The 17,393-nt window shown below is 38.9% G+C and overlaps 1 non-coding gene across 1 annotated transcript; it reads right to left on the bottom strand.

Annotated features, from left to right (window-relative positions):
- Window positions 1-13,551: 13,551 nt before the first annotated feature.
- Trnat-ugu (transfer RNA threonine (anticodon UGU)) lies at window positions 13,552-13,625 on the bottom strand. Its single transcript has one exon. It is a non-coding gene; the product is annotated as a tRNA-Thr (tRNA).
- Window positions 13,626-17,393: the final 3,768 nt, after the last annotated feature.

The raw sequence follows: 17,393 nt of genomic DNA, 5'->3' as shown, positions 1-17,393 counted from the left end.
TGCCTCTTTCACTATAGGATGTACACAATTTTTCCGTGTTATTGCACTACAGCCGTCTTATGTTTGCGATACTAGTTTGTTTTTATCAATATTCTAACTGCTTAGCACTTGCAGCTAAACAGTGGCTATGCCTTGTGCACACCAGTTTTTAGCTAAGTCATAAAACCACATCCATCTCATATTTCTCCTTATTTGCAAAACGAAAAATTACTAATAGCTTACTTCAGACATCCGTTATTTCGTCGGCTTGTACTGACAAAGGACTTAATTTCACTTGAAACTTGCTCTAGAGGATTATTTTAACTTCACTTGAAATCTGTTCTTTAACAACATCCATAATACAAGTTGTTAAATGATTGTCAGAAAGTGGCTTCAAGTACTCCATGATGCTAAATAATCTTTTGTGAGTGTTCGTATCCAGCGAAGAATTTCAGAAGTTCTAAAAATTTTATTCACTCATGCCTCAGATTCCTCACGAGTTCGGAGACAACTTTTGCCATGCTGAAAAGCACATAGTCGTAATGCATCTATTCCGCTTCTGTTTCTGTAACCTTCTCGTTGTGTTTCAATGTTCCAATCGTGCTGCTTGTGAAAGAGCATGGTCAATTCTTACTGTGCTTAGCTGATTGTATTTAACAGTTGCTGTAACATGTGAAATTGAACCTTGGTCCTTTTTAGCATTCGAAATAAAATTTTGATGCCTCTTCGCCTAGTCCCCACTTACGCGATCAACCGTCAACCATTCCAAATAACACACAGTAAGAACAAAAGTTGTTCCTTACAACGCTGCCACTTTACCACCGTTTTGAATTTTACTATTGCGTTTGAAAGCTTCTTACAAATTTTCCCTAAAATTTGATAGACAAACTGCGTCAGCTTTCTTTCTTACACTCTTGCAAACACCACAATTGCATTGTGTGTGTATTTGGAAGAAAAGCGGTAGAGAAACAGTAAACACTTGAATGAAGCCCTAGGTATTACGTCAAGATAGTAAAAGAATTCAGCAAAATTTGTTACGAGAGCTACAAGAGGAGGAATTCAAGTCTTAACACATAAATTACTTATGAATGGATGAGATTATTTCAGTATTTGCTCAGTAAAGTGGATTCTCATGTTACAAAACAGAATGTTTTCTGGACATACAGCATTTCTAAGAATAAACTGTGTCACTGCGATTTCTTGATACATGACAGCTACTCTGGTTTATGACACGGCACATTAATATCACATTGTAATCAACCAAAATAATTTCAGAAACGTGTCAAGCGATTTATAAACCGATGAAGGTGGAATATGTGAAGGTAAATAAACGTTTAGTACACTTTATGGGGACTATAAGAACAATTTTTAATTTTAAATAGTGTTACCACAACGGCAAAATTAATACAAAGTTCGAAACAGATGAAGCGCTTTTTAATTTGTCGCATCCAGAATCTAAAAACAGACAAAGTAGAAAGGAAAGCTAAGAAAGAATTTTTGAGTGTGACCACATCCTCTATTCCGGCTTGCTGCATGTATGTTTCCAGATGTAGGGATGGATGGCTGTAGCTGTGATTGTGGACATGAAGTCGAGTGCAGTATATTCCACCTCCCATCAACACACAAATGATAGCATGCATTATGCCCCTTGCCCCCCCCCCCCCCCCTCCCACCCATAGCCCAAGCTACTTTATTTTTAAAAATTCGACGAAACTAACTTTGAAGCCATTTTTACAAACACACTCCAGACACGTCCAACAGCTGTAGCGACGCCAGCGCTCGAAGGTGAAAAGAAAGCCTCACGCCACAAGCCCGAAGTGCGGCACTCAATGTTACGAGCGTTAATGGGTAACATCGTGTGACAGATACCACGTGTAATCTACTCTAGCGCCCTCCGTACCAGCAATCGACGTGGATCACTTCTGGATATTAGACAGACTCACAATCTACAAGTCGACAGAGAACTCTCAGGGCGGACTTTCCAGCAATTCGCTGGGATAGGGAAAACAGTTTCAGTTAAGCTATCAAGAAAATTTAATAAACGCGATATTCCACTTCAGCAAGAAAGATGGCACACTAGCGTCCACTGTAACGTTTCTTTCCTTATGGGTAGTTAAAAGTGAGAGAAATATTCAAATAAATGAAAAAAAATAATCTGCGCATAATTATGAGTTTAACCCCACCGTGGCATCATATTTGTAACGTGTCCTTCCTGTGGCAGTATCCGTACGCGCATATATATATAATTAACCTTTGTAATCTACTGGACCATTACTATTATTTACCCTCTACGCCAACTCTGTTACATTCTTTCAATGTATGAGATCCTGGTGTTACTGAACACCATCGTCAACCGCTGTTTTAAGGCTCGTTGACTGCACGACACTGCTGTCAATGATCTACTGGTCTTCCTGAAAACAGGCCTTCAGGTCCGACCTATGGAGAATAATTGCTTATCGCAATGTGCCGCTTAAGTATGTCGTTCATCTTGCTTTCAAATAACGTGACCACAATTTCGTGATACATCTACCTAAAAAGTATAAAATCATTTAAGTAGTTCAGTGCGGTAGTATTAAAAGGTTCACTACAATAACTGCAGAGACCGATATTTATGAATGATAATATTATTCCATAAAAAAAATAAGACGTAGGAATTTCGGCAACCCTCCTCTTAGTACATCGAATGTCAAAACAGAAGTGAATCATAAGAAGAGAAAGTCTTCGTTTCTTTACAAAATCACTTGGTTTTTTCGAAAACTTAATTTGTTTTTCCTACAGAGGTCTCTTTTTACGTTTCATACATACAAGCTCTGAGTTCTCATCAACATCTGTTACTAAATCAATTGCTTTATATATATTATTCGTGACACAAGAGTTTTTAATATTGGATAGTTCCTCTTTTTTTTTTAGATACACTTCAGTAACCTTCTGAATTCTGGAAGCTACTGTATAACAGTATCTCATTCTATCATTCAGGTAAAATTGGAGTGGTTACTTGACTAGACTACACACCAATTCCTTCCTTCACACATACTTGCAAGTTAACAAAAAATGACTATTTTGGGCAAAACGTTTGTGCCTTCGTTCCAGAAGTGTGGAAATATTTTGTCCTTGTTCCGGACTGATATACTGGTTTGATCACCAAGTTGTTGAGAAAATCGGACCTAAAAAACCAATCTGAACATTTGGACTTACTTAATTTCAATGTTTCTGATTACTTGAATTGTACTGCTTCTTACAGTCTATTACATCAACTTAGAAACTACTTCTGTGTTCTACTATGGTGCTTTTAGTGTTTCCGCATGCCGCAGCACGCAACATATTTTGCAGACGATAAGTGAAACTGTTTCATAGAGAAGAGAGGACAAAGAGACGATCTGGCATTAAGTCGATTCGATAGCAAATGACAAAAACGGGCGGATTTCTCAGGTTTTTACTACATATGAACACTTTTCACGCTCTCCCGTGCAACGTGGCTGGTAGACCTCCCTTCATGCAAAATCGTAAGGTCTTAGCTCATGTCCAAGACAGCAAAGCCGGCTTGGAAGTCAATAATCGATAACTGAAACTTGAATTGTACTGCTTCTTACTGGCTATTACATCAACTTGGAAGCTTCGTCTGTGTTCTACTATGGTGCTTTCAGTGTCTCCGGATACCGCAGCACGCAACATAGCTTTGCAGACGATAAGTGTAACCGTTTCGTAGAGAAGAGCGGCCAAAGAGACGATCTGGCTTTAAGTCGATTCGATAGCATAAGACAAAAACGGGCGGATTTTACAGGTTTTTACTACATATGAACACTTTTCACATTCTCCCGTGCAACGCGGCTGCTTGTCCTCCTTTCATGCAAAATCTTAAGGTCCTAGCTCATGTCCAAGGCACCACAGCTGGCTAAAAAGTCAATAATCGTTAACAAAAACTTGATTTGTACTGCTTCTTACTGGGTATCACATCAACTTAGGAGCTTCTTTTGTGTCAAATTATTATTTTCAAATCAACAGCGCATTGCATGCACTCCTTACTAGAAACATGAATAATCTCCACAAAAATTTGGAAGTTAATTACTTTGGTGCAAGAAAGTCTCGATCATTCAGGAAAACGAATTTTCAATAACTTGTCAGCAGCCATAAAAGTTTTACTACTGTCAAAATTCAGTTTAAGAGCAGCCTAAAGGATTTATTTAACCATCTCCTCCGACTCCATTAATGAATTGAATTTTTTAGTAGAACTAGGGCGTGAGCGATTGAGAGTGAGTGAGGAGTGAGTGAGTTAGAAAGAGAGAGAGAGAGAGAGAGAGAGAGAGAGAGAGAGAGAGAGAGAGAGAGAGAGAGAGAGAGTGGGGGGGAGGGTGTCAAATAATACGAGTACGATCAGAAGTACGTTTAAATTTTCATCCCTCATTTCACGTCGATGATCAGTCCACTTGCGATCTGTGGAAGGTAAATTAGCATATTAGTTTCCCACTGAGCATCTCCTCATTATGGATCATTTGCAACAGAAAATACATATAGTCTAATCTAACCGTCTTGTCTGTCCTATCTCTGTTGAAGGGTACACATGAGACAGATGCCTTCTTATTGTTGTTGTTGTGGTCTTCAGTCCAGAGACTGGTTTGATGCAGCTCTCCATGCTACTGTATCATGTGCAAGCGCCATCTCCCAATACCCACTGCAACCTACATCCTTCTGAATCTGCTAGTGTATTCATCTCCTGGTCTCCCTCCTCGACCTTTACCCTCCGCGTTGCCCTCCAATACTAAAATGGTGATCCGCTGATGCCACAGAACGTGTCCTACCAACCGATTCCTTCTTGTAGTCAAGTTGTGCCACAAAGTTCTCTTCTCCCCAATACTATTTAATACCTCGTCATTAGTTAAGTGATCTACCCATCTGATCTTCAGCATTCTTCTGTAGCACCTTATTTCTAAAGCCTCTAGTCTCTTCTTATCCAAACTCTTTATCGTCCATGATTCACTTCCATACATGGCTACACTCCATACAAATACTCGGATAACACACTTCCTGATACGTAAAGCTATACTCGATGTTAACAAGTTTTTCATCTTCAGAAACACTTTCCTTGCCATTGCCAGTATACAATTTATATCCTCTATACTTCGACCGTCATCAGTTATTTTGCTCCCCAAATACCAAAACTCCTTTACTACTTTAAGTGTCTCAGTTCCTAATCTAATTCCTTCAGCATCACCAAACATGTTTCGACTACATTCCATTATCCTCGTTTTGCTTTTATTGATGATCATCTTATATCATTCTTTCAGGACACTCCACTCCATTCAGCTGCTCTTCCAGGTCCTTTGATGTCTCTGACAGAATTTTGTCATGAGCGAACCTCAAGGTTTTAATTTCTTCTCCATAGATTTTAATTCCTACTTCGACTTTTCTCTTTTTTTTCCTTTACTGCTTGCTCAATAAACAGATTGAATAACATCGGCGATTGACTAGAACCGCATCTCACTACCTTCCCAACCACTGCTTCCCTTTCATGCCCCCTGACTCTTGCAACTCCCATCTGGTATGTGTACAAATTGTAAATGGCCTTTCACTCATTGCATTTTACCACTGCCACTTCAGTATTTGAAAGAGTTTTCCAGTCAACATTGTCAAAAGATTTCTCTAAGTCTACAAACGCTAGAAACGTAGGTGTGCCTTTCCTTAATCTAGCTCTTAAGAGAGGACGTAGGGTCAGTATTGCCTCATGTGTTCCAGTATTTCTACGGAATCCAAACTGGTATACCCCGAGGTCGGCTTCTACCAGTTTCTCCATTCGTCTGTAAAGAATTGGCTTTAGTATTTTGCGCCTGTGACTTACTAAACAAATAGTTCGATAATTTTCACATCTGTCAACAACTGCTTTCTTAGAGATTGGAATTATTATATTCTTCTTGAAGTCTGACGGTATTTCGCCTGTCTCATACATCTTGCTCATCAGATGGTAGAGTTTAGTCAGGGCTGGCTCTCCCACGGGTGTCAGTAGTTATAATGGAATGTTGAATACTCCCGGGGCCTTGTTTCGGCGTAGGTCTTTCACTGCTCTGCTAAACTCTTCACGCAGTATATCATCTCTTATTTCATCTTTATCTACATGCTCTTCCATTTCCAAATTCTGTTTTCAAGCACATTGCCCTTGTATAGATCTTCTATATACTCCTTCCACCTTTCTGCTTTCCCTTCTTCGCTTATAACAGGGTTTCCATCTGAGCTCTTGATATGCATACAAGTGGATCTCTTTTCTCCAAAGCTTTTATTTTTATTTATTTATTGTTCCGTGGGACCATATTAAGGAGAAATCTTCATGGTCATAGAACGAGTCAATACATGAAATTATAACACGATAGTAGAAACAGATAAAATGAAATATAAAAACATATTAAAGCGACAAGTCGTAAGTTTAAATAAAGAAAATTAACTACGTAACACTGAAATTTGCATAATTTTTTAGCTCTTCCAGGAGCTCCTCGACAGAATAGAAGGAGTGAGCCATGAGGAAACTCTTCAGTTTAGACGTAAAAGATTTTGGGCTACTGCTAAGATTTTTGAGTTCTTGTGGTAGCTTATTGACAATGGATGCAGCAGAATACTGCACTCCTTTCTGCACAAGAGTCAAGGAAGTGCATTCCACATACAGATTTGATTTGTGCCTAGTATTAACTGATTGAAAGCTGCTAACTGTTGGGAATACGCTAATACTGCTAACAATAAACTACATTAAAGAAAATATATGCTGTCAGGGCAATGTCAGAATTCCCAGACTATTGAATAGGGGCCAACAAGAGGTTCTCGAACTTACACCCCATATAGCTCGAACAGCCCGTTTTGAGCCAAAAATACCCTTTTTGAATCAGAAGAATTACCCAAAGAATATAATACCATACGACCTAAGCGTATGAAAATATGCGAAGTAGACTATTTTCCATGTTGAACTGTCACTAATTTCAGATACTGTTCTAATGGTAACTAAAGCAGCATTTTAGTTTCTGGACAAGATCCTGGACATGGGCTTTCCACAACGGCTTACTATATATCCGATCGCCTAGGAACTTTAACTGTTTCGTCTCGCTTATAACATGCCCATTCTGTCTGATCAAAATATCGGTCCTTGTTGAATTGTGAATTAGAAACTGCAAAAACTGAGTCTTACTGTGATTTAGCATCAAATTGTTATCCACAAGCCATGAACTTATTCCATTAACTACATTATTTGATACTGTTTCAGTATTACACACAAGATCCTTCACTGCCAAGCTGGTGTCATCAGCAAACAGAAATATTTTTGAATCACCTGTAATACTAGAGGGCATATCATTTATATAAGTAAGAAACAGCAGTGGCCCCAGAACCGACCCTTGGGGGAATGCCCTCTTAACAGAGCCCCATTGCGAATGATTATCACTACCACTCTCAATATCGCAGAGAATTACCTTCAGCTTTCTGTTCTTAAAGTAAGAGGGGAACCAATTGTATGCTACTCCCTTACTCCATAATGGTCCAACTTGTGCAGTAATATTTTGTGGTCAACACAGTCAAAAGCCTTCGTTAAATCAAAGAAAACACCTAGCGTTCGCAACCTTTTATTTTATCCGTCCAAAACCTCACAGAGAAAAGAGAATATAGCATTTTCAGTTGTTAAACCATTTCTAAAACCAAACTGTACATTTGACAGCAAATAATGTGAATTTAAATGCTCCAGTAACATTGTATATACAACCTTCTCGATAACTTTAGCAAACACCGATGGCATTGAAATAGGTCTAAAGTTGTCAACATTATCCTTGTCTCCCTTTTTATAAAGTGGCTTCAGTAGAGAGTACTTTAATCGGTCAGGAAACCGACCACCGCTAAAGGAAAAGTCACAGATATGGCTAAGTACTGGGCCAACATACACAGAACAATACTTCAGTATTCTGCTAGATACCCTGCCATATCCATGAGAGTTCTTGGTCTTTAGTGATTTAATTATTAACTCAATCTCCCTCTTGTCAGTATCATGGAGGACCGTTTAGGGTAACAGTCTCGGAACACTTTTTTCTAAGAGCGCTATATGATTCCCTGTTGGGGCTAGGTTTCTATTTAGTTCACCTGGTACATTCAGAAAGTGATTATTAAATACTGTACATATATGCGACTTATCAGTAACACGAACATTCCCACTACGCACTGATTCTATATCGTCGACCTGTCTCTACAGACCAGCCACTTCATTTACGACTGACCATATGGCTTTAATTGTATCCTGAGACGTAGCTATTCTATCTGCATACCACTTTGCCATACCAGTTTACATATGATTATATGAATTAAGGAGATCTACCAGCATCCTTTTACTTGCACAATCACTTTACAATTAATATTGAAATCACCACATATAAATAATTTTTTGTATTTCCTACAAAGTGTACCAAAAACCTCCTCTAGCTTTAGCAAAAATGTTGTGAAATTGGCGTCTGTGGCTCTATAAATAACAATTAGAAGTTTAGCTCCATTAAATTTAACCATACCTTCACAACATTCTAACACCTTTTCAGTGCAGTACTTAGAAACATCAATTGACTCTAATGGGATGCTGTTTTTCACATACATGGCTACTCCCCCACACCGAAAAGAGCTCCTAGAAAAGCTGCCAGCCAACCTGTATTCTGGTAAAGGAAGCCTCTGAATTATCTCCTTATTTAAGAAGTGCTCAAATATACCAATAATTTCAGAGTCAACATCTATAAGCAGTTCACTAACTTTATCTCTAACATCTTGTATATTTTGATGAAATATACTAATTCTCTCATTACTTGGATACTTAAGCTTTGTCAAAAGTGGATCTTTTGTTAGAGAGACTTCCCTTAAGCAGGAAGACCTATCAGCTGACTGGTGCAGCTCTAACATCAACTACTGCAGGAATTTTCCCATGAGTGATCCCACCACCTCGATCTATGCTGTCACTTTAATTTTCCTGTAGGCGGTGTCTATCTTACCCATGGTGATTTTCGCCTCTACATCCTTACATTTGTCCTCTAGCCATCCCTGCTTAGCCATTTTGCACTTCATGTCGATCTAATTTTTGAGACGTTTGTATTCCTTTTCGCCTGCGTCATTTACTGCATTTTTATATTTTCTCCTTTCATCAATTGAATTCAATATTTCTTCTGTTACCCAAGGATTCCTACTAGCCCTCGGCTTTTTGCCTACTTGATCCTCTGCTGCCTTCACTACTCCATCCCTCAAGGCTACCCATTCTTCTTCTACTGTATTTCATTCCCCCATTCCTATCAATTGTTCCCTTATGCTCTCCCTGAAACTCTGTACAACCTCTGGTTCTTTCAGTTTATCCAGGTCCCATCTCCTTAATTTCCCACATTTTTGCAGTTTCTTCAGTTTTAATCTACAGTTCATAACCTATAGATTGTGGTCAGAGTACACATTTGCCCCTGGAAATGTCTTACCATTTAATACCTGGTTTCTTACCATTATACAATCTATCTAAAATCTTGCAGTATCTCCAGGTCTCTTCCACGTATACAACGTTCTTTCATGACTCTTGAACCAAGTGTTAGCGATGATTAAGTTATGCTCTGGGCAAAAACCTACCAGGCGGCTTCCTCTTTCATTTCTTACCACCATTCCATATTCACCTACTACGTTTCCTTTTCTTCATTTCTCTACTATCAAATTCCAATCACTTGTGCCTATTCTATTTTCATCTCCCTTCACTATCTGAATAATTTCTTTTATCTCATCACACATTTCATCAATTTCTTCCTCATCTGCGGACTACTTTTAAGATTATGGTAGGTGTGGACTTCATGTCTATCTTGGCCACAATAACGCGTTCACTGTGCTGCTTGTAGTAGCTAACCGGCATTCGATTTTTTTTTTATTCATCATTAGACCTACCCATGCGTTAGGTTCATATTGGCCTTCCTAATACTTAAATCTATATTCGATGTTAACAATGACGCCGGTGGATAGACTATATGAAATTACTGATCGTCGATAAAGTCGCGAATATAACCGACATGCTATTGGGCCCTTCGCAGGGAAAGGGTTTTCGCCGCAAAAAGCGGGAAACTGGAATCCAGCAAATGAGTAAAAAATATATATTCAGTGACAAAAAATTAGTGTACGTACACAACAATAGTCTGGGATTTCTGTATTACATAAAACAGTTTTTGTGATTGTATCTTGCAGCTTTAGTTATTTTTAATTAAAAGAGATTTTAAAAGGACAGAAAGAGCGTTTTGGTCTACGCTACACATCGTTCTGTTAGTATAGTCTTGACTTCGTAATCACTTTCGTGGACTTCTGCAACTCTCAATCAAAATATCCAACCTAATCGAGACAATACGCTACGATACAGCCGACATCATGACAAGAGAATGGGCTACATCAAACTCGAAGTAATTTTATATAGATAAGGATCTCAATGACCTGTGTACGTCTAATATAAAAGATCTCCTAACCATTCTCCTCAAATAGATCGCCATCTTCACTTGACCTTTAACTGAAACTGTTTCAGAATTAAAGACTGAATTCAAAGAAAATTTTGCTTCCAGTCACAAAACAAGAAAAATAAAAATAATAAAAGTGAGAATGTGAAACAGGTTAGCAATAACCACAAACAGGAGATTCTACAGAAAATCAAAGTGAGAAAGGAAATTATTAATATTATCGACCGTTTAGGAACTCTATGCTACGAAAGGGATGAAACCACATATAGAATAACTGGTGGAAAAGTTAGTGTGTTTTAAGATTAAATCCAAACAACAATTAGAGAAAAATATATCGAAGCTAGGCCTATATTACGAAAAATTGCTAAATCTCGAGGCAAATTGTGTCCTCCAGTATTTGATGAAGTGTTTGTGCCCCTAGCACGGATAAAAACAGGATCTACAGCATCAACAGAAACTTCGGATATGTGTTTCATATTTCATCCAAGCCTACAGTCTATAAATACTAAAACAAAATACCACTACAGGGAAACTACCTACGAAGAAGTTCTTGGTAAAACTATGTACCTGTAGTTGCCTTGGACTAACGACGTGTGATTATCAATGTAACCTGTACAGACTGTACGCTTTCCAAAGCTGTTATCCATGAAAAAGCTAAACGACGTTTCGTGAACAAAACACAATTTAAGACCGGACCACTAATAAAATTATCTGACAATAGGCACTGTTGAAAATTTGTGCCAAACCAGGATTACCACCCGAGTCTCCTGGTTACTAGGGAGAGGCAATGATCACTGTGTCCGAATTACGCAGTGGTCAACATAATAGCACGAACTGCCCGAGCATGCCGTTCGTCAGATCCAAATTCTCAATTTCTCCATAGACTGCTAATGCAGTGCTCCTTGAACATTATCCTCCTCGCCTTAATTAAACAGACACAGAATATATACAAGCTTGGCCTTACGAACATTGCAGACGCCGTCTATGCAACACGCGTCACACTTCAAAGAGTTTACCAATACATTGCATTGTTTACTATCGATCACGGATCAAGCAACGTAAAAAGCACTGCGTCTACTGAGATCATGATTCAGAATTAAAAAAAAAAAAAGAAAAGAAACTAATAAGTCGCCTACATATTATAGTTGCTGCCGAAAGAGGAGAATCACTATTTTCCCACAAACGGAAATATAGTTAAAATTACGCTTCTAATTCGGCTAGTTTCGGCGGTTACTAAAATTTGTAGTGAAAGTTACATAGGGAACTCTCCCGTCCCCCCACCAGAAACGTAGTTTTCGTCGCTGTTGTGCGACTTTTGTACACAGCCAGAGAAAGTGTGTTAAACATGGCGCGGACGGAAACACTAGGCTACGCTACAGGGAAATCTGCTTACACAACGTTTACTCGGCATTAATAATCGTTGGCGTAAACATCTCTCAATCAAATTACCCCCTTCCAACCTAACTTAGATCTCGGGCTACACTGCCCATAGGCCTGTCATCACAACCAAAATTTCAATGTGTGGGGGATATCCTGTACTTCTCGCTAATCTCTCTCTAGGCAAAAATGTCAGTTATTGTAGATTGGTGGCAGACTCAACTACAAGATTTACTAATGATAAACACTATTGAGGCGGCTCGTAATTTTAGAATAGTTCTCTTCGTCTTACTTGGTATAAATTGTTCGCTGGCGTCCCAGCAGCTAGCTCCTTCAGTGTCTGCTTCTGCCATCGCACCACGCCAGTCTGTTTTTATCCTAGCAGACAGAACGCACCGCACATCCGACAACTTCGGAACCACTCAACTGGCCAGTTAGCAACTGAGCCGAACACTGTTTACACCGTCAAAGGAAAACTATGCAAAGATGTACACTCGAATGGCACGACTGAGTAGTACACACACACACACACAAACAGTAATATCTGTAGAATGTCCATCGACACGCGCAGAACGAAATTCTTCTCCGAAAAAAATCTCGTGACTATATTCCGGCGTTACGGCCAGGTTCTCATTCAAATGAGCAAAAAATGTTATATATTTTTTTTGAGACAGAGAAAATACACTTGAAGGATCTGTTTGGGAGTTACGAGTGATCATACTATGAGCTTTATTTTAGATTTTCAGTAAAAAAAATGGCGCCCGCAATTATGATTTGATCACGCGGACTGCGTGCAGTGTGGCCTCTCAGATGTTACCTGAAATCAAAAATGGATGACATCAGTTGATACTAAATTACTTCTCTGAAATTGAAAATGGAAAACATCAGTCGATATTACATAAAATTTATGGGAGCGCATACCTAACCGCAATGAAACAACCGTAAATTTAACGATACGGTACTAATTCGAACTCTGAGTTAAATTTTTTGGGTGGTTTATTTCACTCCTTATGCCTTCACAAAAATTACTTAATATTAATCAGTGTCATATATTATAGGTATAAGCTCCTAAGAAAAGTGTTTACTTTTCTGGGTCAGAGGTAGAAGTTAAGAGATTGAACCATTTTTAGTTAATGCTGCATGCCGTTCTGAGAAAATTGTTTCTCCAAAAAAAAAAAAAAAAAAAAAAAGTTCAACGTCTAGGGAAACCTTTTAGTTATATTATTACTTCGATTTGCATGAACTGAGGGTTACATGTATATTTTTAATGTCGCTGAACACGAATCTGCAGTAAGATTTTCAATATTCAAAACGGCTAATGCAATACGGAGAGCACAGGATTATGCTTTGTCCAATTTTTACCAAAAATGCATTTTCGTTATTTACGTTTAGTGTGCAATCCAAGGAGCACTTTTCAACCCTTCCTTTGGCTGGAATTGTTCCTAGATAGCAACTCCCTGTTCTTCTTGGCAGGAAAAGCCGATCTGTCTAACCTGGATATGCAGCACTCGTTATTCGTCAGTGTTATCGGCGAGTATGTTTGCAGTATGAATCATTTTGTGCACGTGCGTCACGGGACGAGCTTTGATCTACATCTATATGGATACTCTGCAAATCACATTTAAGTGCCTGGCAAAGGGTTCTTCGAATCCCCTTCACAATTGATAGTTAATTGAAACCCTCAGCTGCCGACAGGTGTTGTTGATATACTTCGATGGGGACAGCTGAAAATGTGTGCCCCGACCGGGACTCGAACCCGGGATCTCCTGCTTACATGGCAGACGCTCTATCCATTTGAGCCACCGAGGACACAGATGAATACCGCGACTGCAGGTATTTATCCCTTACACGCTTCCCGTGAGACTCACATTTCCAACCGGCCACAATCCACAAACGTAATGTATGTAATAGGTGTTTGCCCATCCACTCAATACTGGCCCACACTAAGGTGACGATTCCCGTAAGATTTCGGGCAATCTGTGCGCATTCGCACAGACGAAGGTCAATGGCTGGGTAACGTTTAACCATATATATGAAGATAGTAACTGTTCTCGAAAGAACAGGCGCCACTGACGACCGGGCAGCTTCTCTAGAATACATGATAGACCGGCCTATGTGGCCGAGCGGTTCTAGGCGCTTCAGTCGGGAGCCGTGCGACCGCTACGGTCGCAGGTTCAAATCCTGCCTCGACTATGGATGTGTGTGATGTCCTTAGGTTAGTTAGGTTTAAGTCGTTCTAAGTTCTAGAGGACTGATGACCTCAATTGTTAAGTCCCATAGTGTTCAGAGCCATTTGAACCATCAGTCCCTGTGCTTACACACTACTTACATTAACTTATGCTAAGGACAACAAACACACACAACGATGCCCAAGGGAGGACTCGAACCTCCAACGGGGGGAGCCGCGCGAACCGTGACAAGGCGTTTGAGACATGGCGGATACCCCGCGCGGCTCATGGCAGTCGTGACACTGCTTCAAACAATGGGCTGTAGAAATTTTTTTAAGCACGGATTAAAAAAAAAACCTTTCCGTTCCAAGAGTCTGGACAAGTACACCTTAAAAAAAATGCAACTACAAAGAAATTGAATTTTCGAACTTTTTGGATGAGAACCTGTCCCTATGGAACACCGTTGATAAAATGTCACAGGGATTATGTACTCAGGTTTCACATGTGGATTAACAATTCCTAATCGAGGAATTTGCATCTCCCACCTTGGAATTCTCAGTACAGAATTTTTATCCATTACGAGATTCTCAGCCACTTGCAGAAGTGATTTCCCGTGATTCTGCAAAACTTTTCCGTTAGCCAATCGTAGCAACTATAATATTTGGTTCCTGGTGCATGACATGTCTCTTAACTTAAAGTGACCAACTCATTTGCATAAAGAGCTAACTTATCATCCGCTTCTTTACTTGCGTAGACCGTTTATGGTCTTCAAAGATTTTTTTTTCTTTAATCGTTTTTTATGTCTTTTATAAACTGCAACACTTTCTAAACTTAACGCCATTGAAGCATGGTCTTTTACTGAATGACCAAAAAACAATGCCTACAGCTGGAGTCGAAGGTTTTCGTTAATCAAGCCGTTTGTATTCTTGTGGTGATATCTCCATAGAATCTTTCATTCCGCAACACATATTTCTTTTATATAACTGAGAAGTGAAATACCGGTTTTCATAGATGCAGATTTAACATATTTTAATATAACGCAATAAATATTTCATTAAAATTTTCATCCCCTTACTATCGAAGTTCCAAAACCACTGAAACACATAGTTTTTAAAAATTCTAACAGAGGAGCCGAATACGAATTGTCAGATATATTTAGTAATGCTTTCATAATGAACCATTTTGAGAAACATCTCACACCCTTTAGGAGTTAGGTTTTCAGAAACAATTAAACATGTATTCTTCTATTTAGAACCAAGGAGCCAAATTCAAATCTTCATCCATTTAATTCTAAAAATGCTTTCATAGTGAAATATTTCATAAAACTTTTCATCCCCTATTTCACTCTATTAATGAGTTAAATTTCCAAAAGCAACGAAACACATTCTTTTTACATCCAACTGAGAAGTCTATTACCTATTTTCATAGATGTAACTTTAACAATGCTTTAGTAGTTCTTTAATAATGATTTATTTTCAAAAAACCTTCACTATTTATTCTATCCCCCCCCCAATGAAAGAATTTCGGAAAATGATAAAAACCTTTTTTTTGTTTCTGGCTGAGAAACCAAATGTCAATTTTCGTAGTTTTGTAGTTGTAGCTTCAACAGTGACATAGGGACATATTTTTTTTAAAAAAAAACTTTTCAACCCATATTTCACCCCCTTAGGAGTGGAATTTCGAAAAATCTCTTCTTAAATGGTGCTTTCAGCGTAATATTTACACCTTCATCAAATTTCACGTCTGTATACTTTGCAGGTTGGGCTGGAAGGCGATGAGTGAGTGGATACATGTGCCCCTATCGCATCTCCTTGGAGGTTGTAGTTCCAAAAACAGTGAAACACGTATATTTCAATAACAGAATTTCCATAGATTTATCTTTAAAAATTCTTTCACACTGAATTATTTTCATAAAACATTTCATCCTATATTCCCCCTCCTTATGAATTGAATGTATCAAAAACAGTGAGACATGTAATTTTTTTTTATTTTTACTTCAACCGAGAAGCCAAATTCAGGTTTAAATATATTTAGCTTTAAAAATGCTTTCATAATTAAATATTTCATGAAACATTTCATCCTCTATGTAATGGGATTGTGGTAGTGACACACCAAAATCACAATAGTAATCCGTTGTAGTTGCTACACATTTTATTACAATCAAAAGCATTATAAAATCACAATCACAAAAATACAAGAGATTGCCTTATAAGGCCAGATCAGATGGACAAATAATAAATAAATTTCTTTACGTGGAACAAGACCCATTAAACTTCAAATTTGGATATGACTAGGTAAATATACTTAGGTAAGACTTTACTTAAATAGTACAAATGTGCATAGAATGCGCAGCAGAACTCTCATTACTTCCAATCAGCAGAGAAACAGATTAAGCCTAATAAACAGATTTTTTAACGTTTGGCTACCCAACTTTCCATAACAAAACTATATACAAATGATTAAAGCAATTAAGGAGGTACTTTAATTTTGACCAAACCGACCTTCAAATTTACTTACTCAATTGATTAATCAACAATATTCTTAGAATGATTACAACTAGAACATGACCATATGACAATTCCCTTAAAATAAGGTTGCTTCAATATTTCGTGTGAATTGGCGATAGACGCGAGCAGACCAAGGATTCAAATCAATACGAGAGATCCACGAGACAGGGAGTGACATAGAAATATACTCAACTTGACAATGCAATTGAACTTTGGATGCTATAGTTCTCCACCGGAACGATGGAATCACGCGAAAGTGACAACATAACCGAAGATGTAAAGGAGAGGACATGGCCTTAAACATCTCTCTGCCGCCGTGGTGCTCTGTTCCCAGTATGCTAGCGTCGATCGCTGCCAATTATCTCTAACACAACACACATCAAGGGTAGAGAGTTTTCTGAGACATATACTACACAACCTTGTCTGGAGAACAGGTGAGCATTACAACTGAACTGAAACAAATGAGCCTCCGTCAGTTACTTGCCCAGTGCCAGCCCTTAAACTTTGATTAATAAGTTCGCTAAAAGTCATGCCGAAGTTAAGATGACAAGATTTATCTCCAGGTTCCGCATATTAGGGGCAGAGACAATGAATTGGCGACGCTCTTAGCCGTATGTTCGCGGGAGAGTCTGGGGAAGGCAAGGGCCACGTGGAGCCGGATCTTGGAGCGAATTTCCTTCTCTCCGAGACACCCGGTTTCTTCTGCGACTCAGCCGGCAAACAGGCTGTGGACCCCAGGTGGGGACCGAATAGGCAGCAGTAGGCGGATGGCGACGTCGTTACTGGCTGTTGCCCTGTTGCCTTCGGGGGGGCGGGGGGCTCTTGTGTAAAGGGGGAGACAACCGTGGTGAAGTGAAGGTCTCTATTCCACAGGAACGAGTTAGCATGATATATCCACGATT

This window comes from Schistocerca gregaria, unplaced genomic scaffold (genome assembly GCF_023897955.1).
Source record: "Schistocerca gregaria isolate iqSchGreg1 unplaced genomic scaffold, iqSchGreg1.2 ptg000077l, whole genome shotgun sequence".
Lineage (NCBI taxonomy): Eukaryota > Metazoa > Arthropoda > Insecta > Orthoptera > Acrididae > Schistocerca > Schistocerca gregaria.
The sequence above is the reverse complement of the archived record's forward strand: the minus strand, read 5'-3'. Positions and strand labels throughout refer to the sequence as shown.